General features: G+C 44.4%; 1 protein-coding gene across 5 annotated transcripts in view; it reads right to left on the bottom strand.

Annotated features, from left to right (window-relative positions):
* The window catches only part of DYRK1A (dual specificity tyrosine phosphorylation regulated kinase 1A), a 154,191-nt gene extending 133,554 nt beyond the window's left edge, over positions 1 to 20,637 (bottom strand). For 2 of the 5 annotated variants that reach the window (XM_034948179.3, XM_063601383.1), the window contains exon 1: positions 15,797 to 20,637. The gene's annotated coding sequence lies outside the window, so the exon portion shown is untranslated. Of the gene's footprint in view, positions 1 to 6,877; positions 6,897 to 14,357; positions 14,495 to 15,796 lie in introns of those variants that run through there. The other 3 variants (XM_057300947.2, XM_034948178.3, XM_057300946.2) reach the window with 3 other exon arrangements.
* Between the last annotated feature and the right edge of the window lie 4,542 nt (positions 20,638 to 25,179).

Raw genomic sequence — 25,179 nt, 5'->3', positions numbered from 1 at the left:
TCATTCTTTTGAAAACTTGTCCATACTACAAACTTTTCCTCATTCTTGTTCTGTTGTCCAAACTTGAAGTTAAAGCCAAAAAGAATCCAAATGAACTTTAACTATTCTGTCAGTCTTTAAACAAATAATCAAAGCTACGGGGATTTTTGTTGTTTTTGTTTTTGAGTCAGGGTATCACTCAAAGTGTACTCACTCAGGCTGGAGTACACTGGCACAAACACAGCTCACTGCACCCTCAACCTCCCAGAATCAAGCGATCCTCCTGCCTCAGGCTCCCGAGTAGCTGGACTGCGCACCACCACACCTGGCTATAGCACTTATATTCGATATGCACCTGAAAGCTACTACAAATGCCAGAGCTACATTCCAGATATAACTGCTGAATGAACTTCACTGTGTCGGCTAGAAGAGTGAAGAATATCCTGATCCAGGCTGATCCCTCTCCACAACTTACACCTGCTCCAAACAACCACTAAGGACTGTCCCCATTTCAGTAAACTACTACAATTATACACTCCTTTAATACAGAAGACAGAATCTTTCCACTCCACATTTCCAGTATCTAATTCTCAATACATAGTAGGCATTTCATATGCATTTGTTGAATTATTCCACGAATAATTTTCTTTCTCCTGACTACATAGAACTTTCTAATCCTATCTTTAAAAAACTTCATCTTTTCCTTTTTCCTCAAAGCTCTCATATTTCCTGCTAATCTCTTAGTCCAACAAACATCTTCCTACTGTAGGTTTTTGGTCCTTGAGACCAACTAGTAAAGACCAAAGCATGTAGTTCACTGATTCATTCAACAAATGTTTATTTAGTGTTTACTATGTGCCAAGCACCCTGCCAACCACTGAGATTCCAAGAGAGAGCAAAACACTACTGGTCCTGATCTCTGGAGGGCATTAATCAAATAAGCACTAAAAAATTATCAACTGTAATAAGCGTTATGAAGGAAGAGTACAAGGACACATAAGATTTTTAAAACGAAGAGCGCACAGAAGGGATAGAAGAGCTGATAGAAGTGAAGATCCCAAGCCAAGGAAGCAGCATATGCAAAGACCAGGAGCCGGTACAGTCACATGACCCAGAGACTGGTGAGAAGAGGCAGTGAGCCAGCTGGAGCCAGATCATCCAGGTGGCAGGGCTTGCAGATCCTGTGACTAGCGTGGTCTCTACCCCAAAAGTCATAATAAATCATCAAAGAATTGTGTAGGTTTTTTTTTTTAGGAGAGACAATTCTTGTTCATCTATTTGCTTAAATCCCTCTTCCATTTCTGCTCACTCAAGTGAACTTTCCTTATTCTTTGACCTTCCCTATAGGCCCACATCCTTTACTTTGCATGTCTGTATCTTTGTCTTATTCAGCAAACAGCCTTCCTACAAACTGTCTCCCGTGAATCTGAAAACGCCTGGCTTCTCCCTTTGCATAGCTGTCTCTAATATTGCTGAGTAACTGTGGGCCTTCAGGCCAATTCCTAGGTAAATTTACCTAGCTTTACTGATGTTTTAAATTGTACTACAGAACCACAACAACGAAATACAAAAAAAAAAAAAAAAAAATTAAACTGTAAAATACTCAGTGAGATCCTATTAGTTTTCTTACCATTGTTGTTTCAACAAACTTTTACAAAACAATCTTTTATATCACAGAAGCAATGTCTCTCAATAACGAACATTTGATGTAAAGATAAAGTAAAAAACACCACTGTGGTAACAGTTGTTTTTTTCGAGGGAAAATAACGAAATCAGAATAAATTTTTCAACAGACAGTATTTGTCTTAAGGGCTAGAGTCCTATTTTTATCCAAACAAACTTTTAAGTCAAAATTAACTGTTAAAAGGACTCTAAAATGAAACAAAAATTTTTTGACCTTCAAAAAGCAACATCAAAAATTATTCCATTTTATAGACTCTATGTTCGCTTTAAGGAAAATTTAATTTATATCTATTCTAGACTAAGTCCTTAGGCCTACTCAAGAACTATTAAAGATTCCCCCAGCCAGAATGTAACATCCGTGATAGCAGGGACAGGAGTGGCCTTTGTTTCAGCACTGATTCCCAGGCCCCAGGTTCTTCTATATTTGGCACCAGCAGGTGCTCAATAAATAGTTCTATCACTCTACAAGATAAATGCTTTTTAAATAACCAATCTTCCAATTAGGATACATGAAAAAAAAAAGAGGATACGAGATTTTTTTCAGGCAAATACTAAGATGCTCAGAAAAAATGAAATTGCTCACATGCTCAGCTACTCTCCATTTTCCAAACCATGAATTATGATACAACCTTTTCCTTTACAGATTCACAGCTTCAAACATTGCCTTCTCCCATTGCCCTATTTTTTAGCTCATATTTAATGGTGCTGCAAATTATTTCCACCTGTCCCTAATGTAAGGTCTGAACTACAATAATAATTCTATCTTCAGTTCCTCAACAGTTCCTTCAGGTCCTCAGTAGGACATATTATCCATGTCCCACTAAAACCTAACCACTGCATTCCTAGAACCTTTTACTATACTGCCAACAAAGCTTAATACTCTTTTTCCTATCTCCAAAAACTTGGCCATGTTGCTGTTTGAATCCAGAAATACTCACTTTGGTCTGTTGGAAATTAAAGTATAATTAAGAATATTTTTAAGGTTTTCCCATCTGTCTTCCACTTTTCACCTCTTCGTATTCCCTCATGCCTATACGTTATATCTAGAATGGTCCTGCCTTCCAAACCCTCCTTCTTACAGTGTCACCTCCCTCCAACCCACAGATCTGTCCTAATCCCTGCTGAAAAACCCTCAATCGCCCCAAATTCATATTCTTTATAATATTTAAGACTCAACCCCACTCTCATGTCCACAAGTGTCCCCTTCACTCCCTGAGCATACCAAACTCACTCTCCCTCCCTCTCTCCCTCATCTGATGCTCCAGGGATATGACTCTGTCATTCTTCAAAGTCACCTTCATTTCCCACCACCACCCATTGCCCACATGACTTCCTCCAATAGACTGTCAAGTCCCCAGGTTCCACCATAAAAAGCCCATCCATCCACTCTTCAAGATCGAGACCCAGTCCCATCTCCTCCACAATGCACACTCGAATCCCCATAATTGTCTTACTTCCTGTACTCTTCTAGCTCTCCACATGTCAACCCCTCTAACTGTTAACGGCCATGGTCTTATCTGTGTTCAAGTTTTCCTGTATTCACACACCTATCTCAACATTAAAAGCAGATGGAACCAAACCTTATTCACTTTTGTAATCAAAAGCTTCTACCACGACTCATATCTCATACAGAGGACATGCAAATGTTTACTCAATTGAAGAAGAACAAGAGCCCCCTTTTCTGTAGGCATTTACAATTTATCAAAACATCAGTTATTCAATCAACAGAGTAACGAAATAAAGGGAACCCAAAAAATACTTTTGTTTTGTTTTGTTTTTCGAGATGGAGTTTCGCTCTTGTTGCCCAGGCTGGAGTGCAATGGCATGATCTCCGGCTCACCACCACCTCCGCCTCCCAGGTTCAAGCAATTCTCCTGCCTCAGCCTCCCGAGTAGCTGGGATTACAGGCATGTGCCACCACACCCGGCTGATTTTGTATTTTTAGTAGAGACAGGGTTTCTCCGTGTCGGTCAGGGTGGTCTCAAACTCCCAACCTCAGGTGATCAGCCCACCTCGGCCTCCCAAAGTGCTGGGATTACAGGCGTGAGAAACCACGCCTGGCCCCAGAAAATACTTTAACTATAACATATATCTGATGAAGAATGAATTATTTTGTTATCTAAAATAAAAATCTTATAGTACAACTTAAGGTGTTCAAACTCAGTCATAATTAAAGAAATGCAAATCCAAACAAACTAGACATCATTATTCACCTATTACATTCACAAAAATCTAAGATAACAACAGTGTTGGTGAGATTTGAGAAACTATACACTCTCAGACACTGCTGGTGAAAGCATAAACTACTGCTACTCTCTGGAAGACAATATGGCAACATATACTCAAATATCCATACACCTGGTGAACCAGCCACTTTCCTTATAAATAGACATCCTATGGCCAATACTCACAGAACACAACTATACATGCAAGGAAGTACGCACCAGCATTGTTTAAAAGAGCAAAAATATGAACTTAAATAGTTCTTGAGTAGGCCTCAGTCCTTTAATGCAGTCTGACTAAATAGAGGTACAACCATAGAACAGAATACTTTCCAACCATTAAAAACAATAGAGACTGGGCAGTGTCTCACAGCTGCACTGGGAGAGGACAAGACGAGAGGATCACTGAGGCCAGGAGTTCAAGACCAGCCTAGGCAACATAGCAAGACTATGTCTCAACAAAAAATTTAAAAATTAGCTGGGCGTGGTGGTGCGCACCTATAATCTCAGCTACTCAGGAGGCTAAGGTGAGAGGATCGCTTGAACCCAGGAGGTCAAGGCTGCAGTGAACTATGATCGTGCCACTGCACTTCAGCCTCAGTGACAGCGAGACTCTGTCCCAAATTTTAAAAAATGGGAGCTCTGTGAGCTGACATGGAAATATTTCTAACATAGGTCAAGTAAAAAAAATGCTGGCGGGGCACGGTGGCTCAAGCCTGTAATCCCAGCACTTTGGGAGGCCGAGGTAAGCGGATCACGAGGTCAGGAGATGGAGACCACCCTGACTAACATGGTGAAACCCCATCTCTACTAAAAATACGAAAAATTAGCCGGGCGTGGTGGCAGGGGCCTGTAGTCCCAGCTACTCGGGAGGCTGAGATAGGAGAATGGCGTAAACCCAGGAGGCGGAGCTTGCAGTGAGCCGAGATTGCGCCACTGCACTCCAGCCTTGGGGAAAGAGCGAGACTCCGTCTCAAAAACTAACTAAATAAATAAAAAGCTTAAGTTGCAAAACTGTGTGTTTAGTATGTATGATCCCATTTGGTTTGGATTTTAAATACACAGACACTGTGTACATACACACACACACACCTAATGTCTATGCACTTAAAAATAATGGAATCATACATAGTTTTCTAACACAATACATACTAAAAGTATAATATATATAATTGAGTGTGTATATATACAGATGCATACATTTCTGGTAGGAAAAACTGAACAGTTATTATTACGGAACATGAGAAGGGGGAAATGATCTGCTATCATTCCACAGAGCTTGTTTTTTTAAACTATATACTACTTGTGGATCTCTTTAAAAACTAGAATATCCTAGATGATCAGAACCGTACCTTATATGTTTGATAACACTGCTCAAATACAGCCCCTAACAAATAAGACAGTAAGAAAACAGGGACACTCCCTCTAGTCCAGTAGTTAATCAAGAGCAGGGTCCTAGGCAGAATTACCCACAGTGCCATTACCAACACTCTCAGTGATAGGAAGCCATCGAAGCAAGCTAACACTACCAACCTCTGGCCACCAGAGAATACTCACATGAACCTTCCCATGACCATAACACAAGGTGACATTTCTTAAACATACCCTTAAAAAAAAAAAAATTGAGACGGAGTCTCACTCTGTCGCAGTGGCACGATCTCAGCCCACTGCAACCTCCGCTTCCAGGGTTCCAACAATTCTCCTGCCTCCGCCTCCCAAGTACCTGGGACTACAGCCACTCACTACTGCACCCGGCTAATTTCTGTATCTGTAGTAGAGATGGGAGTTTCACCATTTTAGCCAGGCTGGTCTCGAACTCCTGACCTCGTGATCCACTCGCCTCGGCCTCCCAAAGTGCTGAGATTACAGGCATGAGCCACTGCGCCTGGCCTAAACATACCCTTCATTTTTCTCAGTAAAGGGCACATGGACTGTGTTCTTCCCTCCTTTCCAAAACATTCTTAGTGCAGCCATCATTCTGATTTCTGGACTGACACCTGCACTAAGCAGCTGTTCTCCCCTTTGACCACTCCCAGTGGAACTCCTCCCAGCACTCAGACTCTCTCTTCTCTCTGCCAAGCCATTCTGTCATTCTGTTCTTCATCTCCTCGTCTGCTTGTGGGGCCTGGGGTTTCAGGTTTATATTGGTATAGGAAGAGGGGGGCTTGGCGGGCCAAAAGGCAACTTTTGGGTGCAAAAACAGGCATGCCTGTTCCAATTTAGGGCTATGGGTTTTCAGGCTAGATCTAATAATAATAACTGATACAAATAAAGTGTTAACCTCATAACAGGTAAAGAATATTCCTCCAGGGCTGGGCGTGGTGGCTCACACTTATAATCTCAACACTTTGGGAGGCCAAGGTCAGGAGCTGGAGACCAGCCTGGCCAACATAGTGAAACCCCGTCTCTACTAAAAATAACAAAAAATTAGTCGGGTATGTGACAGGCGCCTGTAATTCCAGCTACTCGGGAGGCTGAGGCAGGAGAATTGCTGGAACCTGGAAGGCGGGGGTTGCAGTGAGCCGAAATTGTGCCACTGCACTCCAGCCTGGGTGACAAAAGTGAAACTCCATCTCAAAAAAAAAAGAAAAGGAATATTCCTCTAGGAATATTCTAATTTAAAAATTTTAAACTAGGGAATTCCAGATTTTACCTTAATCTAATGAAATGAATTCCAACAGTGAAAATTACAAGCAACCTAAAACGAAGGTAGTAATTTGAGGACAAGAACTACCTTTGTTCCTTCTAATCATGTCAAGTAAGTAGCTGCCTATGCATCTATTCTAATGCTGTATATACATTGCCCACAATAGTGCTGATACTAACAAAACCTTACTTAAAACCTTCAGCTTCTCACCTTTAAATATTCACTTAACCTTTAAACATTCACTTGAGTATTTAAATATTCACATTATTTTTCTATAGGGCAAAAAGGACAACTGGGCCAACCATTCACTAGACATGAGCTCCCACATTAAAAGCCACATACTTACTTTAAGATGATAACTATTCCTATAAAATCCCGCTGCACTCTGTATACCTTGTCCTTTATTCCCTCTTCTGTAGAAAGAACAAAGAATGAAGAGTCAGGAAAAACAATGCTAGTCCCAGGCCTGCTTATTCTGAGGCACTGATTAGTCACTCAGCTTCTCTGCACCCACCTCCTTCTCTAATATGTGAGAAATGAACTGTATCGGTGTTTCTCAAAATGTTCCTACTGCATCAGGATTACCTGGAGTCCTTAAGAAAACAGATCCCAGCTAGGCCCGGTGGCTCAAGCCTGTAATCCCAGCACTTTGGGAGGCCAAGGCGGGCGGATCACGAGGTCAGGAGATCGAGACCATCCTGGCTAACACAGTGAAACCCCGTCTCTACTAAAAATACAAAAAAATTAGCCAGGCGTGGTGACAGGCGCCTGTGGTCCCAGCTACTTGGGAGGCTGAGGCAGGAGAATGGCGTGAACCCAGGAGGCGGAGCTTGCAGTAAACCGAGATCGCACCACTGTACTCCAGCCTGGGCGACAGAGCGAGACTCTGTCTCAAAAAAAAAAGAAAGCAGATTCCAGAGCATCACTCTAAACCTACAGAAAGAGAGGCATCTGGGCTTGGAAATCTCTTAACTTTGACAAGTTCTCCAGAAGACTGTTTGGGAACCATTAGTTTTCCCAAGTCTGTACTAGAGCTAATAATATTTCATAGTTTAAAGGAATCTTAGATATTTATATTTCTCTTTTTTCAAACCCACAGGAATTCAAGAGGAACATACTAGATAGTAAATGTACGTTTAAATATCTCTGCTATCATCCTTCTTGCAGTGTTCGGTGACTCAAATCTTTATGACATCCTGACAACATGCGAGTGTTATTGTAGCATTGTTTGCTGAGGGTATGAGCAGGAAGACATACAGTTGGTCCAGTGGACTATTAACACTAAATGCAAAAGCTCAGATTTCAAACATTGCTTATGTGATACAAGCACAGCAATCAAGAACCATGTTTCTATCAGAAAATAAAGCGTCAGTAAAATAACTGTTATTAGACCCAAAATCCCTTCACTACTAAAAGTATAGCTACATTTTTCTAATCTGACCACTTACTTATATTTTGCATAACGGTCTATTTGAATTCACATACCATAGTTTAAAAAATTAATGATTAAATACAGAAAATAAACTTATTAACTAATGCAATCCATTGTATTTTCAAAGTCTATTTCTGGAAGCGTCTCCCAAAACATTTTCAAGTGTGACAGGCAATGTTTAATCATCCCCCATTCTCCCCTTCTTCAGTAGACACAAATTTTCAGCCAAAGAGTCACCTATCAAAGACCACATATCCCAGACTCCTTTGTATCTAAACATGGCCACATGACTAAGTTATGACCAATAGGGTATGAAGAAAAATCATGTATGCAACTTCCAGGTTTGTCTTTAAAGGGATGGAATGTGCCTTCCCAAAATCCTATTCCTGGACTGTGGATGTAGTGAGAAACTGCCTTGTACTATGAAGAAAATGGTAAGCACAGGAAAGCAACAAGACAGAAGGAACCAAGCTCCCTCATATCGTGGTGCCACCATATCAGCCTTAGATAAGTTATACTGTTGTTTTATGAAGGAAAAATAAACTTCTCGTTTAAGCCACTGTATTTAGTCAGAAACAGGGCCCATCTACATTCTAACTGGTACATATAAGAAAGCTTAAATTTATCGTAACTCTTAAATATTAGCTACCAACCAACTCGGCAAAGCTAAAATTCTATACTCTTAAGTCACAATAGAGCTTCCTAGTGAATAACCCCATTACTGAGATTATTGCTACTGTGCCATTTTATATTTATATGGCATTTTACACTTCAGCACTTCATTACAGTGTCTCATTTCACATTCTCAAAAGCCTGGGCAGGGCAGCCGGTGCTATCTATATCTGGCATACAGGATACTGAAGCGAGGAGAAGCTGTTTTAACAGCCCAAGATGACATGGCTAAGGAGTGGTAGTCAGGAAGGATTCAACATACAGGTTCCGCATTCTGTCATTCTATGAATCTAAACCCCCTATGTGCCAGGCACTGGAGTTACAGCCATGATCAAGAAAGACTTCTTCCTGTCCAAATGGACTTTAAAATTTAATGGAGAAATTAAATTTACAATTATATTAAATGAAATTTAATGAACAATTATATATAAGAACATATATGAATAATTATATTTGCAGTAAGGGTTGCGAAAGAAAAACAAATGGTCCTGCTTGGCCAAAAAAAAGAATGCATGGCCAAGGAAGACCACCTGGTTTGGGGAAGGCCTCTCTGAAGAAAATATTTATGCTAGGATCACAGAATGAGCATGAATGAAGATGAGGAGAGAAAAAAGGAGGAGAAAGAAATCCATGAAGAAATGTACATGCATTATCTCAATTTTCACAAGATTCCTATGCTAATTACTATCAACCTCATTTTACAGATGAGGGAACTGATGTTTGGTGAAATCACTGTACCTAAATTCACACAGCCAACAGAACCTGTTGAGACTCAGATCACCCAGACTCTGGAGCCTCTGTTCATGGTTTCATGGGCAGGGGATCTTTCCACAGTATCATGCTGCCTCAACTGCTGTCTATAACTGGATAGCAAGCAGACAGACAGATGTCACAGTTCAAACTTTTTTTTTTTTTTTTGAGACAGTGCTCCACTCTGTCACCCAGGCTGGAGTGCAGTGACACAATCTCAGCTCACTGCAACCCCCACCTCCCAGGCTCAACTGATCCTCCCACCTCAGTCTCCTGAGTAGCCTGGACTACAGGCGGCACTAACACACCTGTTTTTTTTTTTTTTTTGAAACAGGGTTTCACCATGTTGCCCAGGCTGGTTTCGAACTCCTGGCCTCAAGTGATCCGCCCACCCTGGCCTCCCAAAGTGCTGAGATTACAGGTGTGAGCCACCACGCCAGGCCTCAAGCATCTTTTTACTCAAATACATGGGTGCCAAGATGCAAGCCTTAACCATACATGTCCATAACATTTTATGGACATGCAAAAGCTTTTGTGAAAAACCCAGAAGAGAAGATGCATAGCTCTGGTAGAAGAACCAACTGCCAAGATGTCGAAATGGCTCTATATTATCAAATAATATAGATAATGATAATATGGAAAAACTTTTTGTGAAAGCTTTTTTAAAAATTAAAAAATCAAATCTTGTCATTGGAAATGTTATACACTCAAGAAAAATCAGGGGGTTATTTAATGAACAGGGATGTTATTTAAAATAGAGTTGATGCTGAAAGCCAGTTTCATTCTATGTTAAGCCAGTTAGTTCACTGGGCCCCCCCAAAAAATCAATTAAAACAAACTTTTCTAACATGGGGAGATAAAACAAGAATATTCACTGACAAGAACAAAGACACATTTTAAGCTATTACTCACTATATATCAGATATGAGCATCTGCCCCAAACCAAAAAAAAATTATGTAATTTGTCAAAACCTAGTTTTAACAGTAATACAAACTTTTAAATATCGCTTTCTAGAAGAGAAGATACATAGCTCTGGTATAAGAACCAATTGCCAAGACACCAAAATGGTTCTACATTAGCAAAACATATATGCCCAAGAGAAACCACACCATTTCAGGTGTTCAATGTAGGGTATTATCACCAATAAACAATTCTCACTCGTTTTAGTACTCTGGAAGTAGGATTTCAAAGCAAAAGCTTAACTTTTTAAATACCTAGCTGGCTTACACAGTGCAATATTTCCAAATCATTTTGTTTCCATATAAAAAAAAATAATCAAACTAAGGCTGCTTGTAGCCAGTACATTAACAAATAAGATCTTTCTTCAATTACCCAATATGAACGAACCTTCAATGATTATTTTAGTCACATGAAGTCTACATTTCACTTTCAAACACTCTATGGTAAACTTTACAACTCTAGCTTAATATTGTAGCACTGACATAAGGCAAGATTTCAAAAAGCTTTCTTCATTTGGGAGCAACTGAGGAGAAATTTTAGGTAATTTAATATAATTTGCTGATTTTTCCAAGTAATTAAACACAAATTTTAACTCTCCAAACTTTTTAATCCAAAGTTGAGCAAGCTTTGGGTTATAAATTACCACCTCTCTAGCCATCAGAAAATTGCCCAACAGTCAAGATAACATCTGGTAAAAAGTCTTTTAAAAGGCAAAACCACCATATATACATAAGGTGCTATTACACTGGTCACACAATTCACTTTCACAGGGCAAACTGTTAGTATCAAGTTTCAGGAAACATTACTAATAGTTTCACGTAATATCTTTACTTCTAAATCGAAAACAGACGAACATATATAGAGGTAAAATCACCAAAACACTCAACAGAAAGTAAAGATTCTTGGTTCAGTTTAAATAACTGCTTATGATTACTACAAAATAAGACTAATACAACTTGGGGGATGAGGAACTAAATTCTTGATAAAGACTTTCTGGAAGTTTTTGGGTTTTGCTGGGTTTAGATAAGTTTTTTTTTGGGGAGGGGTGAAACTGCTTCCTGTGTGTGTACAGGAAATGTGAAAGTCTTCTAAAATATGAGGAAAGCTAATGCCAAAGCAAAGAGAAATTGGCACACGCCTAATCACAAATACCAAGAAAGTCACAAGTGAAGCCCACTCTTCTACTAATCTTGTGTTTAGTGGCACAAGATTATAAGGCAATTCCCTTCTCGTCTATAATACAGTTAATTCTATCCACATTTTCTTCTCATAACTAGATACTTGTCAACCATAAACAGACACACGAAAACACCTCAGGGCAGTCTAAATTTCCAAGCTATTTCTTAAAAAAAAAAAAGGTTTTCAAGTGAAAACAAAGATTCAATCCAAATTAACACTTCGTGTAGTTACAAAACAAAATGCATGCCAAAGGTCACTGTATACCATGTTTATAACAAGGTATCTTGAATTTTCCTTTTGCAGATAGTCATAGCCCTCTAAAAACCTAATGTAAATTACTTAAATACATTGTTGCAGTTACCTAGGCCTCTCCACCCCCATATCTTTAAGTCATAAACAGTAACTCTCCATAAGTAACACGAAGGAGCAAACATGAGACAATATTTTGGAAGGGAAAAAAAATTTAACAAATGGTCGTTTTTACTGTCCACATTCCCTAATAAGACATTACACTAATATGGAATGTTTTAAATTATCTTAAATGTTACTGCCTCTAAAAAACTGGACTTATTTTTAGATATCTTGCACACAATAATGTGTTTGTTAAGTTTCTAATAGGTTCCACCAAAATACTGTTAAAAGGTCTAAGAGATGATCTTATACTTAGATCTCAAAACAAAGATCTCACTAGGTCATTTAGTCCATTTCCCACCCCTACCAATAATTACCATTCATTCAGGTCTGTTCCTTCAAATATTTTTTCAACACCCACCAGGTAAAAAGGAGTGTGCCTTCATGGCGCAAACACAAGGGGTGACCCTTCCTCCTGCAATAATCTCTGAGCTTATGCCTCTCGAGGTAAAAATGAACTTTTTACAAGAGAACTTTTTACTAGTCTTACAAGAGAACTAGGTGTAGACACTGACAGAAGTCCTTAACTTTCTGGCAGGGTTTGAAGTATAAATAAATTTAGACAGCTACCATAAACACCACTGCTATACCAGGGAAAATCCTCCAAAGTACTGGGATACCTGAAGTATACGTAAAAAATCTTGACTATAATCAAGTAAGCTTTTTTCATAACCAGTTTCTTTGAAATGATCTTCTGCAGTTTAAAACCTTAGCACATGAAACTTTAGTTCTGGTCTCACATTTTTAAAAGTCTACTTGAAAACAATATTCTCCTAAAGTAACTGATCAAGATATGAGAAATTAAAGAAAACAAAAGCTAAAGATAATTCCCCTGAGTTATTAAAACACCTCAAAATCAAAATGCTAAATATATTCGTTAATACTTTGGACACATAAACTATAAAAGGGTCACAGAGGAACCCTTAAGCATTCAAAGAATAACTAAAAATAACTTTACACAAAACTTTCTTATGACTCATCAATACTCAGAAAATGACTATAATCAAAATTGTTTGAAGTACTAAACACATCAAGGAATATCTTTAATTCCTTTCATTCAAAAATTGACTACATAGTTTTCTTGGGGGGGAAAAGGGCCTGAAAAGTTTATTAAGAGGGCTCATCACCATTACCTTACCTTTTGGCCTCGGCAAGCCACAAAGGTAATTCCACGCTAAAAACCTTACGGGGACACATCTCTAGGTTAGAACCCTGAGTCATTAAACACGAATCACTCCAAAATTTGCCAGTATTTCTAATAATGAGTTACACCCTAATGATTCACAACTGCAGACTGGCTACAGCCTTCTGGCTCCTGGATTCCCAGCTGTATGACCTTAGACCAGTCAGTGCCCCTCTCCAGACTCACTCTCCTCATCTATAAAATGGGAACAGTTCCTACTGGCTGGGCAAGCTGGTCGATCCACTGAAAACCCTGAAAACAGAGCCTGGCACTTTTGAAAACAATGTTCTAAGGCGTATTTTCTGACAATTTGGGCGGAATTCAAGAACCAAATGGTGCTAACATTCCTGCGCTGCGCCCAGATTATGGGATTCGTGTCACCTAGGCTTGGGCGAAAGGCACAGGCAAGTAACCAGAGTCACTGACTCACTAATTTTACCATTTTTAACTATTTCAGATTAGGGAGGAGCCTTTCGCCAAGTGCTGAGCTACTCAGCAGCTTTGGTGGCTCCGAAGCGAGAGTGGGTTTGTGCCTATAAATAGACTCGTGAAGTTTTGTGGCGATACACAGGTATCTATTCTAATTCACCTCTCCTCAGCCATCAACTCCCCCGGCTGCCGGGCAGGTCATCCGTCCACCCCGAGCCGCCGGGGACACTCGCGCTCCCCGCCCAACTTCGGAGGCCAGTGAGTGCCCCTCGCTCCGGCGCGGACCCCCAGGGCCGCCGAGGCAGCGGCTCCCGACCTTCGCCGGCGCCCGGCCCGGCCCCGCCGTCCTCGCCCACCCGGCAGCCGGCCCCATTTTCTTAACCCGTGCATTGTCCTTGCGAAGCACCCCGGCGGTTCCCACACTGGTGGGGACCGAGAGGAGGGACGAGGGAGGAGCTGGGGGAAGAGGATGAGGAGGAAGAGGAGGAGGAGGAAGACAACCTCCACCCCTTCGCTCGGGCGGCCAGTGAAGGTCTGGCGCTGTCTACGGCCCCCCAGGCCCCGGCTCCCGGGAGGCCGCGGCCCCCGCTCCCACCCTCCGCAACTTTCCCTCCGCTCGCGCCCGCCGCTCCTCCGGGACCCGGCCTGAGGCTCCCTCCCCCGGCGGCCGGCCCTGGGCCCGCGGCGCCTCCTCCTAAAATGGCAGGTCCCTCCCTCCGCCCGGCCGGCCTCGGCTCGGGCCCGGCTGCGGGCCGCCGGGGGAGCCGAGCGCCAGGCCGGGCGGGGCCGCGACCGGGCCGGACACTCACCGGGACGATGGCGGGGCGCTCGCGCCGCTTCCTCCGGTGAGTCTCAGCCTCGGGCTCCCGCGCCGCGCTCCCGCTCCCGCCGCGGCCTCCGCAGCCAGCGCCGCCCCGGCAGCCTCTCTCCGCCCCCGGCGCTCCGGCTCCTGGCCGCGCCGCAGCCTGCTCAGTCTCTCCTCGGCTCGCGGTTCCAGCGGCGCCCGGGGCCGGGGAGGCGACAGCCCCCTCCCCGGCAAATACCGCAGTCCCCGGGCCCCGATTCCAGGCGGCGGGGCCGCACGGCCCGGCCCGGCGCAGAGGGCGGCGTCGGCGAAGCCGGGCGCCGAGCGGCGGCTGCTGCCGGCGGCTTCTTCCCGAGGAGGATTTTGTAAATCTCACAAAATGGCGCGCGCTCCGAACCTGCGCAGCGAGAAGCGCCGGGGCCCGGGCGGCGGCGGCGGCTCCTCCGCCAGGAGAGCCCGAACCGCCCGCCCCCGAGTCCCCGCACAGACAGACAGACACTCGCACACACCCGCACACTCGCGCGCACACTCGCCCTCGCACACGCTCCCTCGCACACACACTCGCACTCACACCGGTCCCGCCCGCTCGCCGGCGGCGGCAGCGGCACCAACAGCAGCAGCAGGAACAGCAGCAGCAGAAGCGGCGGCGGCGGCGCCCGCACCCCCCGCTCGGGGTGTCCGCTCCCTGAGGCCGACCTGGGCCGCGATCAGCAGCAGCGACAGCAGCAGTCTCCCCGGATACCCCCGCCGCGGTTGCCGCCGCCACCCCCGCCTCACTCCAATGGGGCTTTTTATTATTATTCGGGCGGGAAGCGAAAGGGTTTAAAAAAAAACCAACCAACAAAATGGCGACGGACCGACCCGGTCGCTATAGCAACTGTCAATCAAAACGCAAAACCCCGGCTGACGTGCTGACGTCCTCCTCCCGCCCCCCGGCACCGAGCCGGCGGGCGGGGCCTGTTGCTCAGGTAACGGCAGATTCCGTTCCCTCCTTTCCGTCTCCCCCTCTGTCCCCAGCCAACCACCCAACCCCCTCAGGTCACGTGAAGGATAAATTCGGAGCTCGGGTCCGCTACGAGTGTCAGAGGAGGGCGCGTGATTCGCCCGGGGGAGGGGAGAGGAGGGGGACGGCTAGGCCGAGGGAGGGTAGGGGCTGGGGAAGGGGGGGCGAGGCGGCGGCCAGGCCCGTGCGCGAGCGCCGACCGCCTCGCCCCGCCCCGCGCCCGCGCCGACTGCGGCCCGGGGAGCGCGCGCGGCCTCCCGCGCCGCCGCCCCCGCAGCCCTAGCGCCCCGCGCTTCCGCGTCGGCGACCGCAGCCCCGCCCGCGCCGGGGGGAGGGGCGGGCTGCCCCGGGCGGGGGCGGGGGAGGGGGAGGGGCGCCGCGGCCTTCGGGCGGGGACCCGGGAAGCCCACCCCGCGCGCCCGGGCCTGGAGGGCTCTCACCGCGGTCCGGGCGCAGCGCTCGCCTCTCTCCCCGGGAAGCGCGCCGGCCGCGACCGTCCGCGCGTGGAGCCGGTTCTTCGAAGGGCTGGCGGGCCTCCTAGCCGGAAAATGCCGGCGGAGGCCGTGGTGGGGGCGGGGAGGAGCCACCGCCGCGCCCCAGACATCGCAGGAATTCCGGACGCTGCGCCGGGCCCGGCGGCCCTGAGGCTGGCACCCGGCTCCAGTCGGGCCGCCCAGGTTTTGTGGCGCCCGAGACCAGCGTTGGGAAATTAGGCTGGAGCCATCATGAAAACTTTTTCAGGCTGTGCACGCTCGCCCGTGCCTGCCCATCTGCTTCCAACCCCTCCCCACCTTTCTGGGCGCAGCCTGCCTGCTCCATCGGAATGCCCCTTAGATGAATCCCCTTGTGCTGTTACTGTGTCCTTGTCGTCCAGCTCTCTGGTTTTCTTTTCTGTACACCTTCTCGGTTTCCAGAGTCTTAATTCGCCTGCTTGTCCTTAACCATCAAAACTCTTTATTAATATCCTGGCTTTCGCTGATTTTTATTCTTACCCCTTCTCCCCAGCTGTGTATTGCTGGGTGAAAACCCAAGTATGCTGTGCTGGCTGCGTTGTAATCGGTAGAGAGCCACCAGCTAAAAATTGTATTTTGTACCAACTCTAATGGCATTTAATAAATGTATACCTAAAAAGAGTGTGTGTGTATATATATACTATTTTACAGCAGAGTCACTAATTGATTTCTAAGCTTGATTTTGCCACCTTGTGATAGTGTTCATAACCAATTTTTTTCATAAACTTCACAAATGTGACAACAGATAAAATCTTATAAACAATATTAGATGTAAACAACTCGCAGTAAATGCCGCTGTCTATGCTACATGACTCAAATACACCTGCTTTAAATGATTTCCAGCAAAAATGTCCTTGCTACAGTTACTAGGACATTGATATACTAAGGTAACCATTCAGATTAGCACAGACTTTGAAAGAAATCCGACTAAACCGAAAATAAATTAGTCAAAAAGTAATTACTAAGGTAACCATTCAGATTAGCACAGACTTGGAAGAAACCTGACTAAACCGAAAATAAATTGGTCAAAAAGTGGTCGGGCAAATAGCTTGCTTTCAGGCTGATCTCCATGATATAAAAAAGTTGCCGTAGCTGGCAAAAGTTCTTTCGGATTATTGTTTCAAAATTGCCCTGCTAGTGTGATTAAGGTCCACGATCAACTTAATTGTTTTGAAGAAAGAGGAAGTGGCCCAGAGCGCCCCTTATTCAGAGGAGAGGTCCCTACCTGGTTCCTCCCAAGCTCAAGCTTCCACCTATACAACCAACTTCTTCCTCTCTGCTTGTGGGTCTCCTTCCTGCCCCCACCCCATCCCACCCCATTCACCAAGCTTTCGCTTCTATCAGAGCACGTCAGCATTTGCAACCTTTAATACTAAATTAAATTTGACTCAAATTTTTATTCCTGGTAATGGAAGAAACTTGTATAGTTAATCTTCCAGGTAACCTGAACAGAATATGACAATGCCTCAAGATATGTGTCCTTGTCTTCAGTTCAAATCAACCTAGAAGATATCGGAGTGGGGCAGAATCTTGAGATTATAAACATGCGGGTATAGAAGGCATTGCTGGTCTTCGTATCTAGAAGGCTGCACCCCTTTTCTCCCCAGTGTGACAGCCTTAGACAACATTGGTCAATGAATGTCATAGCCAGGTTGGAATGCTGTAAAATGGTTTTATACAGGCTTCACCTAAAAACGTAACCTGTAAATTACAGCTGGCTCCAAACAAGTGACCACATGTAGGCCGGAAGGACTCCGGTATAGATGCCAGCTGACCTGGTTCACAGATGAAATCCTTGTCATCTAAGAATCTTCCCATTAGATTCACTTACAGATGTGTATATTCATAGACTATTCACCTTGAAAAGCAAAGGCCCTCAGCTCATAGGTAGTAACAGCCTGCACTTACCCAGCACGTTCTAGAGTATCTCTAATCCTCACAGCAACATTACATCCCCATTATGTGGATGAGAAAACGAGTCCTGAGTGATTACATGACTTTCTCAAGGCAGTCACCACTCACCAGTAAGTGGTGAAGCCAGGATTCAAACACAGGTATAATTGCAAAGCCCATGTTCTTTCCACCACACCAAGATGATTCAAGATTATATGGAGTTAGAGTCTTCACAGAGGTAATCGAGTTGGGTCTCTAGATTGAACCCTAATCCAAAATGACTGCTGCCCTTATAAAAAGGAGAAATTTGGACCAAGACAAACGAACACAGGGAAGAACGTACAGACACCAGGAGAAGGTGGCCATCTACAAACCAAGGCGCACCTGAGGCTACCTGAAGCTGACAAAGAAGCATGGAACAGATTTTGTCTTACGGCCATCAGAGGGAACCAACCCTGCCAACATCTTGATTTTGGACTTCTGGCCTCCAGAAATTCAAGACAGTACATTTCTGTTGTTTAAGCCACCTAGTTGTTTGTACTTTGTAGTGGCACTAAGGGAAACTAACACAGAGATGCGTGCCAAGATGGTGGTTTCTTTTGGTTGGCTTCACATCCGTTAGTGACCACTCCTGGTGAGGCACTATTCTAAGCCTGAAAGTCCAGTAGTTGGAATCTCGCTGAGAGTTATAACCCAAATAAATATTCCAAGGACAAACAAGCAAACTAACCAGTATTCCTATCAATGCTCCTCACGCCAAGCGAGAAGGTGAACAATTTGCATTTGGTCCCTAGACAGTGGCATGGCGTGGCATCTGACACCCCTACTGTTCTTACAGACTTCTGGGTAAAAGTCTTCACTTGCTGCCCTTGTACAAACTTTATTGTTTGTTCATTCTTTCTTTTTTTTTTTTTTTGAGACAGAGTCTTGCTCTGTCACCCAGGCTGGAGTGCAGGGGTGTGATCTCGGCTCACTGCAACCTCCACCTCCCCAGTTCAAGCGATTCTCCTGCCTCAACCTCCTGAGTATCTGGGATTACAGGTGCCCGCCACCACACCTGGCAAATTTTTGTATTTTTAGTAGAGACAAGGTTTCACCACATTGGCCAGGCTGACCTCGAACCCCTGGCCTCAATTGATCTGCCCACCTCGGCCTCCCAAAGTGCTGGGATTACAGGCGAGAGCCACTGCACCCGGCCTTGTTTATTCTTATTTTTAAGGTAATTCGTTATCTAAAACAGATTACAAAGAAACAAAATTAATTAAAACAAGAAAAAGGCCTTGTATAAACTGACAATGGTTGTATGCTATGAAATAAGAAGTTAATTCTTTTTTTTTCCTTTTTTTTTTTTTTTTTTTTTTGAGATAGGGTCTCGCTCCGTTGTCCAGGCTGGAGTGCAGTGGCAAGATTACAGTTCACGGCAGCTTCCACCTCCCAGGCTCAAGCAATCCTCCCCACCTCAGTCTCCCGGGTAGCCGGGACTACAAGCGCATGCCACCACGCCTGGGTAACTTTTTGTATTTTTTGTAGAGATGAGGTTTTTCTGTGTCGCCCAGGCTGCTTTCAAATTCCTAGACTCAAGCCATCCTGCCTCCTCAGCCTCCCAAAGTGCTGGGGTGACAGGTGTGAGCCACCACGCCTGGCCGAGGAGTTAATTCTTAATTCTTTGCACCTAAGTTCCAAAAACAAAATGTAACAGTCATGCATGGTCATTACAGACGATTTTACAATATGGAAAACAATGAAGAGGTAATGATTACTCATAGATACCACCCAGGGAAAAAAAAAAAAAAAACCTTATTGGTATTTTCATATTAGCATATGTCCTTCCAGACTTTCTTAGGGAGACACGAGTACATTCACCCGCATACAACACTGCAGATATGTTTCATGCCGTTTTTACTTACAATTATTCTATGGGCACATTTTAGTGTTAATCAACTGAAATTTAGATAATCATTTTAACAGCTACTAGTATTCCATCAGTTGAATAGGCCATAATTTGTTTACCTGCTCCTCTATTTTTTAAGGAAGTTTTTCCTTTTTGTTGTTGTTGTTACTACAGATAAAGTTGTATAAACATGGCCTACATCCATTTTACACACCTGTCCAATTATCTCCTTCAGATAAAAGTATGCGTCCTTAAAAAGCTTTTGATTCATGTTACCAAAATATTCCTCAGAAGTGATTCCACCAATATGCACTCCCTAAAAGTAATGTGTGGCAATGGCTTTTTCCTACACCCTGCCACACCCTCTTATTTTTATTTGCATTTATTTGGACATTTTGTGACTTTTTAAAAATATGTTTGTTGTGTATTTGTGCCCTGCCTGTGTATATCTATCTGATGCCTATTTGGGAAAGCAGAGAAGTATTTGGGGTTTTTGGTTTTTTGTTTGTGGTTTGTTTTTGTTTTGTTGTCGTTGTTGTTGTTTTAGACAGAGTCTCACTCTGTGGCCCAGGCTGGAGTGTAGTGGCATGAGCTCGGCTCACTGGAACCTCCGCCTCCCAGGTTCAAGAGATTCTCCTGCCTCAGCCTCCCAAGTAGCTGGGACTACAGGCGCCCGCCGCCATGCCCGGCTAATTTTTGTATTTTTAGTAGAAACGGGGTTTCACCCATGTTGGCCAGGATGGTCTCGATCTCTTCACCTCATGATCTGCCTGCCTCAGCCTCCCAAAGTGCTGGGATTACAGGCGTGTGCCATCACGCCCAGCCTTTTTTTTTTTTTAATTGATTTCTTTTTTGAGATTTTACTGCAAAAAGAAACAGGAAGAAAAAAAAAGAAAAATGGAAGGCCATGGGATGCTGTTAGATTGATACATGAATGTCACCCCAGTCAATGTGTCTGTGGCCATCTTCATTCTCCTAGCCATCTCCCAAGTAGGGCTAGCCCGACGCCTTTCTTGCTCTCACTGTCCTTCCCCCTCTTTTTTTTTTTTTTTTTTTTTTTTTGAGACAGAGTTTTGCTCTTTTTGCCCAGGGTGGACTGCAATGGTGCGATCTAGACTCACTGCAACCTCCACCTCCCGGGTTCAAATGATTTTCCTGCCTCAGCCTCTCAAGTAGCTGGGGTTACAGGCATGCGCCACTACACCTGGCTAGTTTTGTATTTTTAGTAAAGATGGGGTTTCACCATGTTGGCAAAGCTGGTCTCAAACTCCTGACCTCAGGTAATCCACCCGCCTTGGCCTCCCAAAGTGCTGGGATTACAGGCATGAGCCACGGCTCCTGGCCTCCTTCCTCCTCTTAACCAGGCACCTGCAACCAAGGACTCTCTCCCAGAATCTTAAGGTTACAAAGTTGTTTATGTCAAGATGTGGTTCTCATGGTGCCATTAAAAAAGAGAGAGAGAGAGAGGACAATATTCATTTCCTTCCTTATCATGTAAGCATGTTTACCAATATTATTTTATGAATTGCCATTAACATTTTCTTTTCTTGTGACATTAAGATAAAGCTTGAATAGTAAATATGTAATTATTAAAGTGTGTATTCCACAGTTTCAGAATATCTTGAAATCATATTTTGCGGCCGGGCCTGGTGGTTCACGCCTGTAATCCCAGCACTTTCGGAGGCCGAGGCAGCCGGATTGAGGTCAGGAGTTCGAGACCAGCCTGGCCAACATGGTGAAACCCTGTCTCTACTAAAAATACAAAAATTAGCCAGGTGTCATGGCAGGTGCCTGTAGTCCCAGCTAGTCCGGAGGCCGAGGCAAGAGAATCACTTAAACCTAGAAGGCAGAAGTTGCAATGAACCAGCATGGCGCCACTGCACTCCAGCCTGGGCAACAGAGTGAGGCTCCATCTCAAAAAAAAAAGAAAATCGTATTTTGCAACATTTTGGCAAAACTTGAAAAGAAATCCACTTTTGTATATTGATTCATACGTACATAATAGCTTCCTCAAAATTAACAGGTTGAGGAAAATGCCCTAATGAAACTGTGAAAAACAATTAAGTAATGGAATTTAAAATTAGGCAGGAGGCACAGAGTTCTACAAAGATCACTTTCTGCATTGGCTCATTAGCTCAATAGTTCCTGAGAGTTTTAGCTTATTTTCTTGGCTTTTTAATCTAAGTATGTAGTGAACATCTTTTAATATTTCTACAGTATTTATTGATCTGCACGCTTACTGCTATCATTTTCAACATTTTTCCTATTTTTGCTTCAATTCAATGCAAAATATGTTTATAGTTGTTATAGCATTAGTACTATTTTGTTATATTGTATTTCCATGTCTGTTTCTAAACTAGAAGTGCTTTTAGGGCAAGCATCCTGTATTTTCATCTTTGTATCACAAGCACCATATCTGGAATATTATAAATACTGTTTGATTTAGTTTGGTTTGGTTAGGATTGGAGTTTTTTGTTTGGTTGGTTGGTTTTTGGTTTTTTGTTTTTTTTTTTTTTTTTTGAGACAGGATCTTACTCTGTCACCCAGGCCAGAGTGCAGTAGCACAAGCATGCCTTACTGCAGCCTCGACATCCTAGGCTCAAGCAATCCTTTCACCTCAGTCTCGTGAGTACCTAGGACTACAGGTATGCCTCACCATGTCCAGCTAATTTTTTTATTTTTTTTTTGTAGAGATGGGGGTCTCCCCATGTTGCCCAGGCTGGTCTCAAACTCCTAGGCTCAAGCTGTCCTCCCACCTCAGCCTTCCAAAGTGTTGAGATTACAGGCATGAGGCACCACACCTAGCCATGACCATTTGTTTTCTTATTTATTTATTTATTGAGATGGAGTCTTGCTCTGTCTCCCAGGCTGGAGCAGTGGCATGATCTCAGCTCACTGCAACCTCCGCCTCCCAGGTTCCAGCAGTTCTTCTACCTCAGCCTCCCGAGTAGCTGGGATTACAGGCATGCGCCACTACCCCCAGCTAATTTTTGTATTATTATTAGAGATGAGGTTTCACCATGTTGGCCAGACTGGTCTTGAACTTCTGACCTCAGGTGATCCACCCGCCTCGGCTTCCCAAAGTGTTGGGATTACAGGCATGAGCCACTGTGCCTGGCCTGTTTGTTTTCAAGATAAAAAAAAATCAAGTACCTGGTTGAAACATCCAAACAGAACAGAAAAGAGTCAAATAAACAGTCCAAGCCTCCCACCAGCCTCCCGGACTCCTTTGTCCTTCACCCAGTTCCTCAAGGCTTCATGGGACTCTACAGTTGGGTATCACATCATTGCCCACTGAAAAGCTTAGAAGACTTTAAGCTTTTGTTTTGGGGATAACATTCTTACATGTTAGTTTGGTGCCAAATCCCTTCATGATCTGACCTCTCAGGCCTTCTCTGCTCAGGGTCCACCACTTTTCGCTCCCAGAACACAACCCATTCTTTCTTATCTCCTCTGCTGTCTCCAGGAAAGCCTCATTCCCTTGTCAAGTCACTTATCACTGTATTTTCATGGTAGGTTTCTTCTTCCATGCACTAGGAGAAAAGGAAACCCTCCAGGGGTACAAACCTAGCTCCCTGGGAATTTTTATTCTCAGTGCTTCGCCCAGTGCCTGGTATCTACTGATCACCAAATGAATGTTTTTGCAAGAACAGAGTCACCAGAGAATTGCAAAACAGCAAGGGCAGGATGGAGTAGGCAAGCAATTAAATCCAGGAAATGGTTAAAAGCAAGAGAACTACACTTCACTCTGGAGTTGAAAGAGGTGGCCATCTGCATCCGGCCTTCCTCTCGCTCCCAGCTTGGACGCTGGCTTCCTGAAGATAGGGAGGGCTGTTCGGTGGGAGGGCTGTCAGCCCCACAGATGGCTGTGGTGGCGTTAGTGGAGTGCTGGATGAGGGTGCCTTTTGGATGAGGTGGGTCATGGCACAGAGACCTTCTGATTTGCTTTTGCTAGAAAGGCTGGGTGGGAAGGGACACCTCAGCAGGGGCAGAAGGGAGCTGGTTTCCTGAGGGTGGTGACAGCCCACTCCTGTAGCCAAAAGGGGACCTCCACATTTCCTTCTAGCTTGTCTAGCCCAGAAGAACTGGGGTGGAGCCCAGGGTTCAGGGGAGACGCTGGAAACAGGAACACATTCGTGGACTATGAACTTTGCAGCTGCACAGGTAGAGTGGAGGATGGAAGCCCAGCTTTCCAGGGTCCTGAGTTGACAGAATGCAAGGCATCTGTGAGACACAGGGCTAATGTGGGAAGTACCTTCATTCACGGGTCTCAGACCACCAGGGAAGGAGGCCCGCCCTGAGCAAAAGGCAAGCAGAGACATCATAGACTCACACATAGATGCTGGAGTTGAGGGGAGCCCAATCGTTACCTATCATAAACTCTAATCATCCAGTGGCTGCTGTGGGAAAGAAAGGGTATGGAATTTCCATGCAGGAAAACTTACCTGACAACAATGACATTTTGTTCACATTAGTCATCGGAGACATTTTCATTTTATTGTAATGAAGCACGGCACAGACAATGTCTTGCAAGTCTGGATGTTTTAGAAGGGATTGGTGAGCTTGATAATAATAATAATAATAATAGCAACTGGAAACAAGAGTTCTCTGTTGGGACAGAGAACATGGGGGATTCTCAACTACCTCCTTGCCACAGGAACTGGGGTAGTGTACTTACCCTGTCTGAATTTGTTTCCTTATCCTTTAAGGGAAGTCTTTAATCCTTTGTGAACTATAAATCATTGTGTAAATATTGGGCCCCGATGTAAAGAATAAGAGGATTTGATTCGATTCAAATTTTAACTTTTGAAGCCTTTCCCAAGACCCTTTCCCCTTTCATAAATAAATAAAAGGCCAGGCGCAGTGGCTCATGCCGGTAATCCCAGCACTTTGGGAGGCCGAGGCGGGTGGATCACTTGAGCCCAGGAATTCGAGACCAGCCTGGCCAACATGGTGAAACCTCGTCTCTACTAAAAATACAAAAATTAGCCAGGCGTGGTGGTGGGCACCTGTAATTCCAGCGACTCAGGAAGCTGAGGCAGGAGAATCGCTTGAACCTGGGAGGCAGAGGTTGCAGTGAGCCGAGATCACACCACTGCACTCCAGTCTGGGCGACAGAGCAAGACTCTATCTCAAATAAATAAATAACATCTTCCGTGTTCTCAAAACATTCAGGTCATTCTGCTGTAAACACATTTAACCCATTATATTCCTGTAAGTTAATATTTTTCTTTGCCTGTATTTGAATGTCTTCACTAACCGGTAACTCACTACCTCCTAAAGCTGCCCAGACCTTCTTTAGTCACCCTCAACTACAGGAAATTTGCCTTTGCATTCTGTGAATGGATCTTCTTCCCACGCTTTCCACCCAGTTTCTAAATCTTCCCATTTGAGACCACATAGACCAAGTCTCACTGTTCTTTCAAATGACAACCTTCAAACATTTGAAGCAAGCTGTGACTTTCCCAGGCTAAACACGTTTTCTTCTCTCACTTGCTCATCCAGTATGTTTCCCCAGACCAGCCCC

This window comes from Pan paniscus, chromosome 22, assembly GCF_029289425.2.
Source record: "Pan paniscus chromosome 22, NHGRI_mPanPan1-v2.0_pri, whole genome shotgun sequence".
Lineage (NCBI taxonomy): Eukaryota > Metazoa > Chordata > Mammalia > Primates > Hominidae > Pan > Pan paniscus.
This window is presented reverse-complemented; position numbering and strand designations above follow the sequence as displayed.